The sequence below is a fragment of the Pinus tabuliformis genome, chromosome 7 (genome assembly GCF_031772625.1).
Source record: "Pinus tabuliformis cultivar Carrire ecotype Pingquan chromosome 7, CPIR1, whole genome shotgun sequence".
NCBI classification, from domain to species: Eukaryota; Viridiplantae; Streptophyta; class Pinopsida; order Pinales; family Pinaceae; genus Pinus; species Pinus tabuliformis.
Window position 1 is genome coordinate 1,260,169,637 of NC_142293.1, and position 19,151 is coordinate 1,260,188,787.

Below are 19,151 nucleotides of genomic sequence, written 5' to 3' on the forward strand. Positions count from 1 at the left end.
ATTATTTCTTGCAAGAAGGATTATTGTTTAAAAGAAGTCAGTTGTGCATACTAGATTGTTCTATGAGAGAGAAATTGATCAAGGAGAAACATAGTGGTGGACTTGGAGGACATTTTGGTGCAGAGAAGACTTATGAGCAGTTGAATCGGTTTTATTTCTAGCCGAAGATGAGATTTGAAGTGGAGAAGTATGTGAAAATTTGTAAAATATGTCAGTATGCAAAGGGAAGGAGCCAAAACACAGATTTGTATATTCCATTACCTATTTGAGATAGACCTTGGGATATGGTAAGTATGGATTTTGTTTTGGGTTTACTAAAAACTCAAAGAGGTAATGATTCAATTTATGTTGTGGTAGATAGATTTTCTAAAATGGCACATTCTATTCTATGTTATAAAACAAGTGATGCTACTCACATTGTTAATCTGTTTTTTAAGGAGAGTATAAGGTTGCATGGGTTACCTAAGAACATTGTTTCAGACAAAGATACTAGATTTGTTGGTTATTTTTGGAGAACCTTGTGGAAGGAACTTGGTACTAAACTGAGTTTCAGTTCAGCTTATCATCCTCAGACTGATGGGCAGACTGAAGTTGTAAAGAAAAGCTTGGGTAATCTTCTGAGGAGTCTTGCAGGTGAACATCCAAAACAACGGGATCAAATTTTGGCACAAGCTGAATATGCTTATAATGATTCTCCTAACAGGAGTACAGGGTAGAGTCCATTCCATATAGTTTATGGAATGCACCCAAGAAGAGTGTCTGAATTGAGAGACTTGGGAAAAGCTGAGATGAGAAGTGCTAAAGGAGAAGATTTTGCTTCAGAGATTCAAGAAATACATGAACAGGTAAAACAACAGTTACATGACAGCAACATAAAGTACAAAAGCAGAGCAGATTTGGAGAAGAGAGAAGTTAATTTTGAGGTTGGAGATTTGGTTTTAGCACACCTAAGGAAGGAAAGATTTCCAAAAAGGGAATATAACAAGTTAAAATTTAAGAAAATTGGACCATGCAGAGTCTTGAGGAAATTTTCTGCAAATTCATATGAAATTGAATTACCCCCTGATATTGGAATATCCCCAATTTTCAATGTTGTTGATTTGTACATGTATGAAAGTGGAAATGAAGAGGATATAGCAGAAGACAAGGAAGACGATGAAGTTGATTGGGTAAAACAGTTACCTACATCAAAGGCATTGCAGCTAGAGAAGATACTGGATAAGGGAGTGTTTAAAAGGACAAGGGAACATGAGTATTATCAGTATTTGGTCAAATGGAAGGATCAACCAATTGTTGATGCTACCTGGATGACAGATGCCATGCTACAGAAGTTGGACAATTCTGTAGAAGAGCTCATGGACAGGAGCCCATGAAGAATTTTGTCCTCAAGAGTCTGATGCAAGAGCATAAGGCTTGAAGACAAAAGGCTTCAATTTTATTCCAAAAATCCAAAAAAAGTTTACAAGCAAAGGAGTGGGATCCTTTAGCTGTCACTTTACAAAGCTTTATAGATAGGATTAGAGCTAGAATATAGGGATTTGAATGATTTGTAATTAATTCAAGTAGTTTAGACTTAGTTGAGATTCTCGAGGAGAATATCATGCAGAGTAGGTATTATTTAGGATTAGATAGATTCGATCCATTGATTGAAGATCTGATTGTTTGTATGTACTGGTATTTATGTAAGTTTTGAATTATTGTAAGGGGATTTGGCTGGATTTGGCTGTGGAGCATTAGAATGTAAAAATTAAAATATCTCTATGTCTCTGTGTATTCTACGCATGAATGGTTAAATCCCGGAGTCCCAGAGAATATAACTTAGAACCAGTCTAAACCTGGTGGAAGTCCAATTTCTTGGCGGAACGAGAAAAACCCCAACAAAAGTCATGAGGAACCTTAGTAAACGATTTGAATCGTCCGATTGATAGGCATAGATCTAACAATGATCACATGCTCACAAGCACAAACATTAATTCTAAAACCATATGCAAGAAATTATTTAACTGAGTTAATAACTCAATTAATCTAGATTGTCTTCCTGAAGGAGATCGATCCGACGAAAATCGCGTGGTTAACATGCACATAGTTTAAATTGGAAATCTAACGCGATATTGTATGAATTGTGATTTAATCCGTTGAAGTCCAGATTGATCATAGTCGTTCTCTATGAAGTGACGAGATCTGACTGATATCATGTCAAAAGTTACATGAGCTTTAATCTAAATTTTGGACCCAAGAAGTTATAAACTGTAGCTTTGTTTCCTTTCGGTTTTGTGGGAAAGGTAAAGGTTTGTGGAAAAGGAGGATGTGAGAAGTTTATGAATGGCAGTGTTATTTCCTTTTGGTTTCGTGGTAAGTGAAGTTCTGCCATATTTCGGGTAATTTTAATAATTCTGTTGTTTTAGTAGAATAAGTACATTTGGAGGCAGATGACTGAAACTCCAAAGGAAATCCGAGAAGAATTTCCACATGTGCTTGAAGAGATCGTTTCTTGATTTGAATGATTATCATTAACACCTATACCCAAACCACCATGAAGCCTCTTCTCGCTTCAAGAATGGCAGCTAGATTGTTGATATATGTGATAAGGTCACCAAATATTTTATGATACATGTCCTTATCCCTTATCAATATAGTAATGCTTCATGACAAAAATTCCATGCAATTCCAATTTATGCCTAAAGGATATTATCATATCAGAGGATGATACAAAGACTTTTCCCAAAAATGCAAGGCTATTTGTTGCCACATGCAGCTAGGCTCTTTCAATTGGTTGTTGTGCTCTGCATCACCTCCCAAGTGGCTAGTGTGGAACAAATGCAAGGCTATCTGTCCCCACATCTAGCTAGGCACTTTTAATTGGTTTTTACACTCTGCACCACCTCCCAAGTAGCCAGTGTGGATCTTCCCATTGGTGATGATAGAGTATGTGCCTAAGTATGAACTCTAGAATTATCTTTGAGTCATGAGCTTTGATAGATCTAAATCAGAATATGCATCACTAAGAATAACCTCAAGAGAAGCAACATCAATCTTCCAAATGATGGAATCAGTAGGAATCAAACCTAACAATTTCTCTCGCACTAACCTAGGACAAACTTGGTGGCACAGTGGTAGTTACCACCATGCACTCAAATATTTTTCATAACCCGGGAAGATTTCAAAAGCTTATATTAATAAGCTCAAGTGAAATCATGGGCTACTTGTAGTGATTAGAGAAAAAATTCCCTTTTTGCTCCTCCTTCACATCATGTACAATTGTTGGGTTTGACACATACTCTGCCAACTTCACGAATCCAAAAAGTCAATACAACTTTGCATCAATTGTTTGCAGTTGTGAATGTGATCAGTTTCCTACAAGAAAAGCATGAACATGTTTGTTGAATTCAATCTAGCTACATCTTGTTTTCGTTTCTACCCCATTGTCTATGATAATCTTTCGCAATATTGGAATTTCATCCCACTTACCGGTTGCTTCATTCTGCATTTATGTGGTTGCTCATAATCAAAAAATCCAAATGGTAAGTAGACATTTATTGAGGTTGCATCACAATTGCAAAAATGTTTTTTCACAATGTGTGCACAAATCTGAACTTTGGCCCAAAAACTCTGATACAATTGAATCATCTGCTATGGTAGGCTTTGGAAAAAGAGTTGAAAGGATAGGTTTCCATACATAGTGTTCCTAACCATTTCTACACTATTTTTAACACCCATGAAATTTGTTGATGACGTTGTTGAGAAGCCATATAATTGAATCCAGACTGCAAGCCTTTACTTCTAGATCATAGTTACTAGGTTCCTCATACCACTACCAAATAATTTTCAATGGAATGTTAGGGATCTAGCAGTTACATGTTAAACTTTTATTCAGTGAAGTACTATCAGTGTTTTAATTTTGTTTATTAGGGACATGCACAACAATAGGAGACATGTCATCTATAACCTTCCCAAACTCGACTATGGGGCTGCCAATCACTTGTGAAACATGTTCTGAAATCATTTCATACTCATATGACGAATCAATAGACTTTAAAATGGAATGGGCTTTATTTTTTTATTCATCAAGCAAGCATGAGTCATTCCAAATACTCATGCAAGCATCATCAAAATCTAATCTAGTTTCTGAAACTGCATGCCATGTATGGTCATTATTACTTGTATCATTTTCCTTCAATGCATTACGTGGACATTCTAATATCTTAGATTGTGTATGTGATTGAATGTCCCTAAATGTCATTCCAGATGCATTTGTCTTGGAACTAGAATCTCCAATTTGAGTGTAGTTGAAGAAGCCTCACACAATCTAGATCAATCATCTTACTTGTTTCTAATTTCATCAATCATTCTAAAAATAATTTTTACCACTATGGGAGTTAGCTACAAATTTATCAGTTGCAGAGGCCTTACCACTTTTTTATTCAACTGTTACCCACTTCTGTGCAACCTGTTGAGAGTTGTGATGTCTCTCATTGTTTCTTTGACAATAAATACCCTTTCCTGTGACTGTAGTAGCCCTTGCTTTCCAAGGGGGAGGGTGGGAATGGCCCTCATCAACCATCACTCAAATTTCTAGAGCTTGCCCAAAAGTTCTAGTTTGATTTGTTTGCAACTTTGTCAGTGACATTTCTTGGCCTACTAATTTAAATGTTCCTAGAATTATATGTTTTTGCTTTAATGAATTGTGAATCTTCACTAATGTCGCAGAAGAACAAGGATCTCTTGAAACCTACATTGTATAACCATATCCATCTGGTGTGGAATGAGAACCTATTTTAGTTTCCTCGATTTAAAAATTCACACTTTTAGATCAAATAGATTGTTGTGAGATATCCACATCTCCCCTCTGAGAATAAGGTTTATTGTCATCCATTATAGAGGAGCCTATTTTCCTTTCCCACATAGCCTTCCCTATCTTTGCAGCATGTGACTTTACTTTTCCCATATTCTGTCTTTCCTTTGCCCAAGATAGAAAAATAGGAACTGCAACACTCTCTCCTGCTAGCTGAAATTTAGGCAACTCCACCTGTGGCTTGCTGGAAATAGCATCAAAATATGTATAACCTTGCAAATTGTTATGTTCATTATCACATTTTGACAACCAGAATATTGCACTTCCACACCCATTAACCATATAACAACAAAAATGTTTTAATACTTCCTTTTTATATGTGAAAATTTGCTTGCTTTGAGTGATCAAGACTAGTGCTTAACATTCGACAGAAAGTAAAATTTGAATAGTGTGCACCATTGGAGTAAAAAATGATACTCTACCCACTCTATTAACATTGATCCATCTACATCTACAACAAATATTTGCTCTTTTCAGATATTTCTAATTTGCAAAGAAAATAATAATAATGATAAATACAAAATGCAAAATACAAAATACAAAAAATAAAACAAAAATTAAAAATAAAAAAATAAAATAAAATAAAAAATCGAGAGTTTGCCTGAATTTTTGTGGGTTGTCGCATAAAATATTGTTCCTTACTCCAACATCCTTTCGCTTTTGTCCATAATGAGGCCAATTATTCCTTTAATGGGATATGGAAGGTTATCAAAAGAGGCAGACAACAACATTCTTAGGGTCGAGAGGAGAAAATTGGGCATAATCCTCTCTATGTTATTTGGCCTACTAGTGGGTGCTGCACTTATTTTTGTGTCAGTAGGGATCCTCATTTTTGGCAATAAGAAGGGGATTAGATCTAGCAATGAAAGTGAAATTGTTGCAGGAGGTTCAATTGCACCTTCAATTTTTCTAACGAAATCAACATGGCCTATATCCAAACATTCTATCCTAAGCTCTATATTCAACGCATGCTCCTCACTTATCTTGGTATGAAACAAGTGTGGGAACCCAAGGATCTTGCACGCTTTAGACTCAATGTGACCATGGATCGAGTCCAACAACTATACCATTCCTTTTCTCTAAACATGACAACCCATAATTGGAACAAAAAGGACCTAGAAAGGGTCGCCTATCAAGATTGTGTGGATCTTCTTCAAGATACCCTGTAGGCTATATCTACTCAATGCAACCATGGGAAAGATGAGGGAGATGTCCATGAATCCCAAATAATCCATGGCCAACATAGCAGGTGTTAACAATTGGCTCAGCGCAACTTTGAAAAACCAAGACATGTGCCACGATGGATTCCAAGATTTAATTGTTCGAGTAGGACAAAATTTTAGTGTTAATTTCAAGAACCAAATTGAATAAAATTCAATGAAGTCATCTTAATTGGTCAGCAATTATCTGGAAATGTTCCATATTTCATTTGGGAGCTCTGCCATTAATGGTCGCCATGGTCATAACCATGAGACAAAAACTAACAATTTTACAGTAGCACATCCTCCCATACAAAACAGGAGAAGGCTCAAGGTAGAGGAAAATGCAGAGCAGATAAATATTGATGGTCTGGATCAAGAATTCTATGAACAACTCAACTTAATTGATCAAGACTACATTCAAAAATTTCCTTGGTGGTTATCGCCCAGAGATTGTCGGCTCCTGCAAGTGCCTACTCTGGCCCTCAACGCCTATGTGATTATTACCAAGCATAGGAAGTGCAAGTATATGAATGTTGCATTAAGTCTAATAAGAAATCAACCCCTCAAATGCGAGGACAATTAAATGGAAAAAATTATTTTTTATGGCCATGAAGCCATTATTTGGGCAACTCATGCATTCGCAATATCAAACTTGGAAAGAACCAACAAATTTCTGAATGAATGTGAATAATTTAAGAGCCGAAAATTTAAATGTGAAACAAAAATGAAGAGAGGAATCTTTAAGAGGTTTACCCCACTCATTTAAATTTGAAGAAGAATGTTCTGAACCCCAATGCTAACAAAGCCATTTTTCACTCTGGCTCATAAACATTAAACGATTTTCCTTTTCATGTTAACATTGGTCTTCACTTAAGAAGACATAATTTATATATGCAACTCATTTTTCTCAATGCTAGGAAATCCTCCTAACATGGAAGCAATGGAAATCAATTTTTTTGAGAATTGTGTATGGGTAACCTTGGCTTCAGCTAATAGTTCATTTAGTCTCCTTTCTTGAAAACAAACTCTAAGAAGTGTTTTCTACTCCCATTTTCAAACAAAAAGAGACAAGATGTCAGCAAATCCTCAACAAGATATCTCATTTAACCTCAATTTCTTGATGCTCGATGTTTCTCCTCGCATCCTCTAAGGTCTGGATACTATGAGAAATGGATTTCATGACTTTTATCATAAAGCATTTACCATATTTTACAAAATTGGAAAAATTTGATCTTTGTCTGAAATATGCATGTTGATACCTTATAATCCCCCCAACATAATCCTATATACTTAACAACTCCATTAATATATTTGTGCGTGATTGAGAAGCAATTGCATTACTAATAGACAACTCAACATCTTTGTATAGTTATCCAAAAAACTATAGATTCTCTTGCACTATTATTTTGTAACATATTTGTTTCATGTAGGTTTCCACAACCAGATTGTTTTGACTTCTCAGGTCAACCACTATCAATATTGACATCTTCACATTATTTTTTATCTCCCACAATTATTCCCTCATATTTCTCATGTGATGGGTCAATCTTTTTTTGCAATCAATAGTGTCTCATAAAACTTGAGAAGTATCAAGATCTCAATTGGTTTTCTGACTACATTTGGCTACTAGGATTCAATTGTTTTCTACTTTTAATGATAGAAACAACATTTTTTCACTATTATATCTTCTTACAAGCTTCTTTAAAGAGTGATTGGAATTTTTTAACTTCGTTGAATGAGTCAACCTATTGAAAGAAGTCAAAATTCTTGTCCATCAGGGCTTTAATTATGTAGAAACCTAGTTATCTTTCCAATTGAATTACTCTCCTCTTCCTAGTTGTTCTTGGTTTTGATAACCATTTCTTTGTTATGGGCATCTTCCGACATACAAAGGTGTCTAAGAAACTACACATCATTTGTGTATGTGCATTATGCGAAGGGATTTCTCATTTGGGCATATGTTTTGTAATTTGACTCTAATATCCTAAATAATGATAGGAAGAATATTGTTAAGGAAATTGATTTGGATAAGTCGTAGGAGCTGTGATTCCCCTATTTTAGCTTCTTATAAAGGTGCTTGATACACACACCTTACCAAAACTATGCTCAACTACCTTCTAACCAGTGTCATAAAATAAGTGCCTTACTTAAGTTACTCACATGTTCTTTTCAAGAATGAGAAATTTCATGCCATAGGTATAATGTAAGTATGTGAGAATATGAAATATCAAGATTGGAAAACATAGAGGTATAAATCTAAGGTTTTGATTTGAAACGATGCAAAAGATATTCCAACATGGTATCTTAAAAATATTTCATTTTTGAACTAGCATGGTTTGGATCTTAGAAACTTGGTTTGATTAAATGTCCAAATTCATTTGTTTCATTTATGTCCATATTCAATTGTTTGACTTTTGTTTTGATGCATTTTGAGTGGTTGTGTTGATGACACTGTCTTGATTATTTGTTAACATTTTCTGCATGTTTTGCATTCAGACGTGCAACTGTTTCAATGTTGAGTACAACAACTCACAATAAGAAATGCTTTATAAAGGGTTTCCTCATAGAATTACTACCTCTTTTATATGAACAAATTGTTGTCAAGGTATGGACTAGAACATGCGTAAGATCATGTTGAATGATTTTCTATTCATCAGATCTAGCATTGATAACTTGTGCTTATATAGTGCTTTCCTATTTCTTGTTGCAACAAGAACTGATAAGGCCACTTGATCTTGGTCCTTTCAAGCACACTCTTGATGATGGGATGGAGGCGAGGAAAGCAACTTTTGACTGCGGGGATACATTGCTTGGCAATTGCCTAAATCACATTAATCCTTTAGATTTAAAATAGATCATGTGTATTGAAATGATGAAACATTCAATAAAATACTCTCTTAATTCTAGAGAAAGTAATTTTAGCAATGAACCCATCCTACAGTTATAATCCATGATATAGCTCAATTATGCAAAGTTTAAATTTCAAATTTCTTCTCACAAAAACTTCCGTAAATAAATAAAATTGCATAAAAAAATTACTTCTATCTTTTGTGCTACTCTTTCCTAAGCTTCAACGTTAAGTCATTTCCTTTGAAACATGTGATGCAATTGCTATTTTATTTTTATTTTAAGAGTGATGGATATTGCCTTCATACTCGGTTGTAGAATGACCTTCTCTGCTCAATAACAAATAAAATAAAATTAATAATTGAAATAAAATTGAGGTAAAATATTGAATTTCTTGTTGGTGGTTTTTGTGCTCTAGGTTTTGATATCACATGGTTTTGCCAATAGCATTATTCTATAATATAGCTTATTTAAAGACATAATATTCCAATTCATTTACAATTTTTCCAAAGATTTAATGTTGCAATTATTTAAAAATTGTGGTAAGTTGTTGAACTATTATTTTTTAAAGCTACTTTCAACTCATGTTTGGTGAATAATTCTCTTCTCCATAGGATTAGATCTTCTCCTACTCCAATGGGACTCTTGGGATTTTTTTTGTTGAAGTATATTATCAAAATATTAAAGAATTTTATGCTCAAGTCTAGAAAATATCTTTTATTGATTATAATTATAAATAATCTTAGATTCATTTATGAATTCGATTAGAATTCCATCGTAATTTCCTTCCTAGATTTAAGATTGTGAACAGTAGGTTGTTTGTTAGTTGAAACAAAGCCCTAGCCAATAGATTTGAAAAATAGTGGGTTGTTTGTTAGTTGAAACGAAGCCTGTCACTTCACATGTGGTCTACAATCTTGAACCTATTAGCATAGAAACTTTTAGGGGCTAATATTCGTAGGTGGACTAATTTTCCATGATTTCGCTGAAAAAAAGATTCGCCAATTTCCATTTTTTTTTCTAAAAATGATTTGTTAAAATTTTAAAGTATAAAATTATTTTATCTTAAAATCGCCAAAGTTATATAGAGACTATATATAAAATCATTTTAAACTTGAATAATTTTACAAATATATCATTAATTTTTTTTATAGTTTCCATATTAGAGACTAGTAATATTTCCGGATATTTTTAAACTTCAATTTTATATCCTTAAATTTTTTCTCCTCTAGCAATCCAAATCCAAATATATAAAATAAGATAATAAAAAACTTTATTTTGATAACAACCATGAAAAAACAAACAGGGTGATTTCCTGTCCACTTTTACGAATCAATGAAGGAACGATGCCACTTTCACGTTTGACAATCTCAAATGGTGCTTTGCACTAGATAGCATTGCAAGACACAAGTCACTGGGAGTTACATTCACACTGCCAGGCAAACACCATTTAACATGACCATTGCATTCAAGTATGTCCATTGTTGAGAAGAGTTGTTGTTCAGATTGTCGTTGTATCCATGTGGCATCGCCTGAGAGATCGTTATATCCTGAAACCTCTCCACCGCTATATAACGTTTCATTTCCTTCTTGCCAGACATTGTCTCGCTTAACTGCATGAGCTATCATGCACAAGAATCCCACCACTACATGTAACAAAATATTACATCGTCCAGATGCTCCACAAGTCTATACATTGTCCGGGGGACATACCATCCAATGTCTTTCAAGCGCATGTCGTCTAATGTCTTCCGTATAACCTTATAGATAGATGGAATACTCTTAAATATATAACCTTAGCCATATAACCTCTTTTATATATATATATATATATGACCGGTCAAAAACCATGCTTTGAAATTCACAAAAGCCGTCCTATCTTCAACCTCATATACGGAGTGAGACTTACCTATGGAATTTTCCTTTTCATAATATTTCATTTGAGAATGTTTATACCTTGAGTTACATTCCAAGTCCTTTTAGGACCCAAGTTTAAAGAAAGATTATTAGAGTTGGTTCTCCACATGTCTTATATATGGAGTGAGACTTATGTATGGAATTTTCCTTTTGACAATATTTCATTTGAGAATTTTTATACCTTGAGTTACATTCCAAGTCCTTTTAGAACCCAAGTTTAAAGAAAGATTATTAGAGTTGGTTCTCCACATGTATTATATACGGAGTGAGACTTATGTATGGAATTTTCCTTTTGACAATATTTCATTTGAGAATTTTTATACCTTGAGTTACATTCCAAGTCCTTTTAGAACCCAAGTTTAAAGAAAGATTATTAGAGTTGGTTCTCCACATGTATTATATACGGAGTGAGATTTATATATGGAATTTTCCTTTTCAAATATTTCATTTGAGAATGTTTATACCTTGAGTTACATTCCCAGTCTTTGTGACCCAAGTTTAAAGAAAGATTATTAGAGTTGTTCTCCATAAGTATCATCAATTAAATTTAAAATTAGGATATTAAATTTGATGATAAAGTTTAAGGAAAAAGATATTTAAACAATGATTGTGTTGTAAAATCAAATTTTGCTAGTAATTATATTGAGTTAAATTTTGAATTTTTAAGGAATTTTGGAAATATAAAATGTATATTTTTGGGTCGAGAGAGGCGTTCTCCAATTAAGTTGGAAGAGATGTTGTAATTTCCTATCTTGTAAACATTTGGACTTGGTAAAATTACATAAAATAGATTAAATAAAAAGATTAATGTAAGTAACTAAACATTTTAACTAAAAAAAGTGAGATATGGCATTGACCCATGGTATTGATAACCCATGGTTGACCCATGGTATACATGTGGAATATTGCCTATTTAAAAGGGAAAATTAAACCAACTTAGACCCATGTTATCTCCAGATCTACCAAGCTTTGAGAGGGATCAAATTTCTTTTCACTATAAAAGAGATTTATATCTAAAGATATTTGATCCCTTTGGGTGCTTGGTAGATCTGAAGTTAAGGTGGATCTTTTAGTTGGGCCGAGAGGGGCTCTCCAGCCGAGTATTGAAGAAATGTTGTAATGTCGTGTCTTGTAAGTATTTTGACTTGGTCAAATTACATAAAAATAAAATAAAATTATAAAATAAAATAAAGTAAATAAATAAATTATTAAACATTATGGGACTCTATTTTCACAACACATAGTTTTTCTCATGGTATTCATTAACCCATGGTTTTTCCCATGATATTCTTTGGCCCTCAACATGAGATATGATTATTCCCAAGAGATTCAAAGAAATGGAGATCACTTTAACACTATTTATTTATTTGTGTTTAAAGAGTTCATAAAATTTTAAATAAATAGAGATATTTTTCATGTTCTTATAGAGGATTAGCCAAAATTTGAAAAAAATGGAGATGTGTATTTGTAATGGGTTTTTTTTAAACCTTTTAGTTTCTACCAGATTTTGAAGAAGTGGAAACATATTATGTAGGTGTTTTACATAGTTTCCCTAATTAAGAAGTGGAGTTGTTGAATTATCTATAGGAACCATTTTACAAATTTTATTTTAGTTACTATAGCGATTTTTTTTAAGATGAATTCAAATGTTTTAGCTTTAGTCAATTTTAAATTTATAATAGTTTGCAAAATTAGCATTTTTTATAATTTAATTTGTATTTTTAAATGTGAAGATAAATATAATATTTTTAAAATTCAAAAAAAAAAAGCATCAACAACAACAACAACTTAAAAAATGTAACCATTTAAATTTACCCCTTTATTTTCATGTGAGGTTTTTTTAATATTGTCTAGAGTAATTGAGTTGTTCCTCTCACATGAACTATTTTTTATTATTTTATTGTTTCAAATGAATATCAATTAAGAATATGTTTTTATATAAAGAAACAAATCAACGATTTAAGCTTATTAAAAAATTTAAATTATATTAATGAAAGTTAAATTAACCAGCCTTGATCGATCTTAATTACGGATCTACCAAGCATCGAAAGGGATCAAATCCCTTTTCAATGTAAAGGAGGTTTGCACCCCAATATATTTGCTTAGCTTAGTAGATCAATAACTAAGATTGATCTAAGATGGTAGTCAACTTGTAACTTGAGATAGGTTTTTTTACCGAACTTAATGTGTTTCGGGAAAAATTGTTTCCAAAAGATATATTTACAATATATTGTAAAAATAAATATAATTAATATTAATTTCAAAATGAATTAATCTCCGATTGGGGTGCAATACAGTGCATAATCCTTCTCGGGATTTTATAAATGATTGATACAACCCTTGCCAAAGCTGAAGGGCAGCCACCTCTCACGCGTCATGTGTGCGAATGGGCTAGTGGGATGGAAGATAATGGTGGAATGCTAATTGTTCAGCGAACGAGCTGCAAAGCTCATAAATTACAAGTGGAACATGCAGCTCTCCTCCTTCCCGCATTTGTCTTGTCCTGGTGTTGGGTTCTAAGGAAAAGTGGTAGACGTTTGACTCTCTCATTCAGTTCAACTGGGTTGTTGAAGTTGCGTTCAGACTAGGTCCAAGCCCTCCTTGTTGTTGTGTTTGTAGGCAAGTATGTTTTCTTCTGTTTTCCCTTTCCTTTGGGACTATGGCATGTTCAAAATACTCTCCACTGCATTGACAGTGACAAGTTGTATAATTGGAATGTTGGAGGTAATGGAAATGGGTGTCTCGAAAGATGGAAAGTTTCTGTAGTGTTATTCTCTCTTGTGTGTGATGTTTCTATGTCGGTGTTAGTTTTCTTTCGCATTTTATTTTCTAGAATGGGCATCTATTTTCCATTATGGGTTAATTATTGCATAGTGAAGGACTCTATAGATGACAATAAAGGATATTCCCATGTTTTATTCATCCTTAGCATAGAAATGAAAGTACACATTATGTATTTGATTTACTATGTATATGAGGTGGCCCATAAAGGCTTTTGGCTTAGGGAGTCGGTTTATGATATATACAATTGGAATTATCAACAACTTCTTCATATTTCTTTTTATTTCAACATTCTTAAGCACTGGATGCTAGACAATGCTATAGAATGGTAGTGGAGGCCATCGTGGTCGATTTTCCGCCTCTGTTAGGCTTTTTCCTAATTCAATTTATATCCTACTCCTCTTTAATGTTTCTACATCAGATCCTTATAAACTGTTTTTACATTGTGGGAGCATGCTTAAAGACTGGTATTGGTTCTCGACCTACCCTCCCTATCTGGTGGTTTGTCTACAATCTATATAATTTGAAGGTAAACAAGATGGCTCACCCTTCCCCTGGTACTAACTCGACTAGTAATGTTGGACGAGGTAGAGGTCAGAAGACCGTTAATAGTGGTAATAGGGTTTCCCCATCAGTTCAGCCACCAATGCGAAGTGGGTGCAGTTCAGATGCTCAAATTATACAGGAAGGGCTTTAGGCTTATAATATTGGAACTTCATCTCAGGTGAAACAATTGATATCATCATGGGAAGTTAATCTTAATCAACGAGCAAAAGTTGAAGTGCAGGTGGAGGATTGGTGAGTTCTTACTCTAGATCCTAGTCATACTCATGGGTGCACCACATAGTACAAACAAACAATGCACCTCTATTGGCTTATGAAGATTCTCATGGCTAAAGCCATCATGTCATTGTCAGTTGACCCTAGAAAAAGTGACCCAAGCCTTTAGGAAATCGAGAAGGAATTGCAGTTAATTCAATTCCATATGCAACAACATAATGCTTTCCTTGGCCGTATCGAAAAACACATTTTATGCCTCCCCCAATCAAAATTACCCAGATCTAGTGCTAAGGGCCCTACCCCTGTGGAGTCCTCTGATGATTATTACTTTTCCGTACTGTTATGGCTATTTTTTTTGTTGAAATTTTTGATGTATATGTCAGATAGTATCATATATTACAGCTATGTAGATGAACACTGATTTTAGACATTCAAGCCTATAAGGCCTTGTTTGAGAGACTGAAGTTATTGATATTTTGAATGGCTTATAATGAATTTCGGTGGCCAATAGACCCGGTTTCCCAATGCATAGGTTGAGGTCACTGAATGCCTTTCATGGATGTAACTTGTTTTTGAAAATTAATGAATGAAGAGGACCTACCAAGCTTACAAAATAAAATAAAAATTTAAACAAATAATTATTTAATTAAAAAAAATTATATTAAAAAGCAATATATGAAAAAAAAGTGAAACACTTATCACTTTATAAAAATAACAAGGCGCATACTTCTTTATGACATATAACATTAAATTAGCCTAGATCCATCTTAATTATTAATCTATCAAGTTCCTAGAGGGATCAAATATGTGCAAACCTCTTTTTTTAGTGTAAAATTTGAGTAAGAGATTTGATCCATCTCAATGCTTGATAGATCCAAAGTTAAAGTGTAGTAGTTAGAATGCAAGTTGAAATTTATGCTAAAAGTAGTTAATGTTTCCCTATCATAAAATTAAATTAAAATATGTGATATATTAATTATTTTAATGATGAAATGATTTATCGTGCTTTAGCTATGTAGTATTGATAAACAATGATATTGAAGTTCGTTTAATAACAAAATTTATTTATAAATTAAGTTTTTTTATAAAAAGTAATATTGTAACATATGTTTTTAAAATATATATATTATTAACTATATATATATATATATATATATATATATATATATATATATACGGATAGGCAATCGGTTGGTCTTGCTTGAGACATGTCAATTCTAACTACTACAACTATAAGCTCTATGTCCCTATTTATGCCCGTCATACATAAATTAGGGAAGTTGAACTTTGAACCTCCTCACACATAACACTTCATTGCATGGCTGCTCATTATTTTAATAATAATAATAATAATTTAAAATAAAAGTATAATTTTTTATTTATCATATATAATATTAAGTTTCCCTATTGACTAACCAATCAAAAACCTCCAACGCTCTCATGTAACAACTTGTTTGGAAAGTAATAAAAATATTTATTCCATAAAAAAAGACATGGATAATAATATTAATATAATTAATCAATATTTATAATATTACTTTTTTTATTTTGTAGGTTATCTTGTTTGACATTGATAATAAGAAGGTTGTCCACTCAAAACTTTCGATGTTTCTAAAATTTGTATATAATTCATTTAAAAAAAACTCAAATAATATGATGACTAAATGTGGAAACCTTCACATTAAAAGTATAAATCATTTTCTTAAAATATAGTACGAGGAATATTTAGATCATTATAATAAAAAAAATTATAACCATAAGTGAAAATGTTTTATATTAATATTAAAGTTCTTGTAGACATGGTATTACATCAAAATTACAAAAATGGAAAATTTCACCCCAAGTATGTTATTAGTGTTACAATTTTCTAAGATTGGCAACCAAAATTCTCTATTTGGATTAAGTGCGAAAGTAATTAGCTTAGAAACACAAAGTCTCCAAAACACCACTAATATCATAATACATTTAAATTGCATACAAACTAAATAGGAGAAATGGGAAAGTATTAGTGCTTTAGTTAGACTCGTCATTAGGAGAAGCATTCAAATCTAGGAGACATCATATGGCTAGAGAAGATGAATGAATTGGAGAGGTCCTAACTTGATCATGTTGGCTTGGAGAAAGTTAAAATTTTAGTAAGTGTTGACGAAGCACTGGCAATTCATTCTCAAGACCCTATAATTCTATGGAAACAATCAAAATTGACATGGTTTGTTTTTTTGAAGCTAGAGATGTAGTATATCCTACAAAAGTTCTGCTATGACTTCTACCCACTTTGGTGGAGTGAATTTATGAGGCAAAAGTTTCTACATGCATCTATTGCCAACACCTTCCATGATACCAACTAAAATCATTTCATGAAAGAAACCTGATTTTCTACCAAGAAGACAGTATGCAATATCCCACCACATTGAAATAGAGGAAAACTCCTTTTTCCCCCACTAGAACCATAAAATTTACAACACAAAGAAAGCAATATTGGGAAGCTAGAGGAAAATTACTAACAAATTGATTTTATTAATCACACAAGGAATTTTGCAAAGTAGAAATCTCCTAGATTGCAAAAGAATTCCCTCCCACATTTTAACTTGACACATAGACATCAAATCCTATAGTTTAAGCATAAATATGATCGGTTGGGGCATGACCTATCCATGCCCAAGGATGGTGGATTATATGTTCATCGCATGATATGGAAAACTAATCTCCCTCCCTAGCTTATTGAATGCAACATTAAAACATCCTTCTTCCCCATAATGAACCATGATCAACCCTTCCACACACACACAAGTATGTATCTTGAGGAGTACCAAGTAATAATTAAGCTACATGGGGGAGACATGGAAGAAGAGATGATCCAAGGCCCCTGAACCCAACTTAATGACCTAAAGTGATCCTTTCTTAGTGAACCCAATTTGATGTTTTGCAGTCAGGGATGAGACAAACCAAATCCCAATTTGACCCTTTATAGACATGGATGAATTCATGTGATAGGAGAGTAAGATACTTGATCATTGATTGATAATGACCCCCCTATTAATATAATTACTTGATTCTCTATTTCATCTACCATAAAATTATTATGCCTCAAACATGAAAGCATTGATAATAAGAGAATCGGGAGAGAACATGCCTTATAACTCTAGATATTTAATTGAGAAGAGGGTCCTTAGGATTGGATCAATTTAGTGATAAATAAATGTTTATAAACTATTACAAAATGTTTATGTATAAATTATTTGTAAGTAAATTGAATCAATTTTTGTTCTGTTTTTTTTTTAGGTAAAGAGGAATAATCAACTGGGTAAGGTTCATATTCATATGACATAGTGTACATTCTAAATGGTACCACCATACCTCTAGGTGTACCTATATGTTCCCCCATGCATGGCTGATGCAATTAATTAAGGGGATTTGAACTTGGAACTTTAAACTTCATAAAGAATTCATAACATGGTGACTTCCAAATGAGCTTCTCTCCTACCTCAAAGTGCCTCCATAGCTCCAAGTTAAAAACTCATGGGAATTTAACCTTATCCAATGATAAAAATTGTTCACTTTACACCATTATATCCCAAACCTTTGAGTTAAATTATATATATATATATATATATATATATATATATATATATATATATTTTGCCATTTAATAAATATAAATAATTTTAACAATATAAATATAATTTCCTTAACATTTGAATTTTTTTTATTTTATTATATATAACCAAAAAGCTTATTTTGATTTATTTCATTATATATTTATTATGATTTGTTTAAATATTTAGTGTTATGTTTAATTAGTTTAAGTTTCCTTTTATAAATTTTAAATGTTTCAAATTTGGATTATTAAATTTATAGACTTCAGACACCTAATTAAATGATTAACATATTAAAATTAATTGATTATAACTAAATAATATATTTAATTGGATGTCCAAATTAAAATTTTGATATTTATTAATATTAATAAATGTTGATTTAATTAATTTTTAATAAAAACAACTTGTAGATTTCATATTAAAGGTAAAATAATAGATATAATTAGTTTGATTTTTTGTGGCTATGGATTGAATAATTATATTTCTCTTCATCTGGATGCTTTCAAGGTGGAAAATTCAAAGAAATATGCATGTAGGAGTACTTTTAGTGGTAGGAGCTAGATTCAAAAATTGGGGCCAGAAACGTTTCATACCAGTTTGAGGTGTTAAATGATGTCTTTTGGGGGTAAAATTTCCCACTTAAGGACCACAACCCATGACTCTATTCAACACCTAAAGATATTTCTAATGGTGCAATAATAACGCCAATTCAATTTCATATGCAAGATAAATGTTTGTTGAAATTTAACATATCATGATTGACTACCATGATTTCGGAGGAAGCCACTTCAGTCTCGTCACTTATGAAAAATGGGCTATCCATGTGGGAATTATGAGTAACACTATAGAAGGGTTGATTTGCAACTCATGTTGATGATTGAATAGGTCAAAATTGACCCCTAGTTTGCTATGGGTTTATGTAATAACCAAGCCACTAGGAGTAAAATAGGTTCCATTCTATTTGAGTGCATTTTTGTTCCATGGTAGAGAAATTAGTTGAGAGTGCATAGTTAAAGAGAATAAAAATGGGGTTTTTTGTTTTGTAATATCCGTAAGGTCACAGGTCCAATGTAAGTCCATAAAGAGTGATTCTCCTTTGTATTTGCATCATTTCCATTTAGAAAAATGAAAGCAAGGTAGCCTTACTTTTTAGTTTATTTTTTCCTAAAAGGG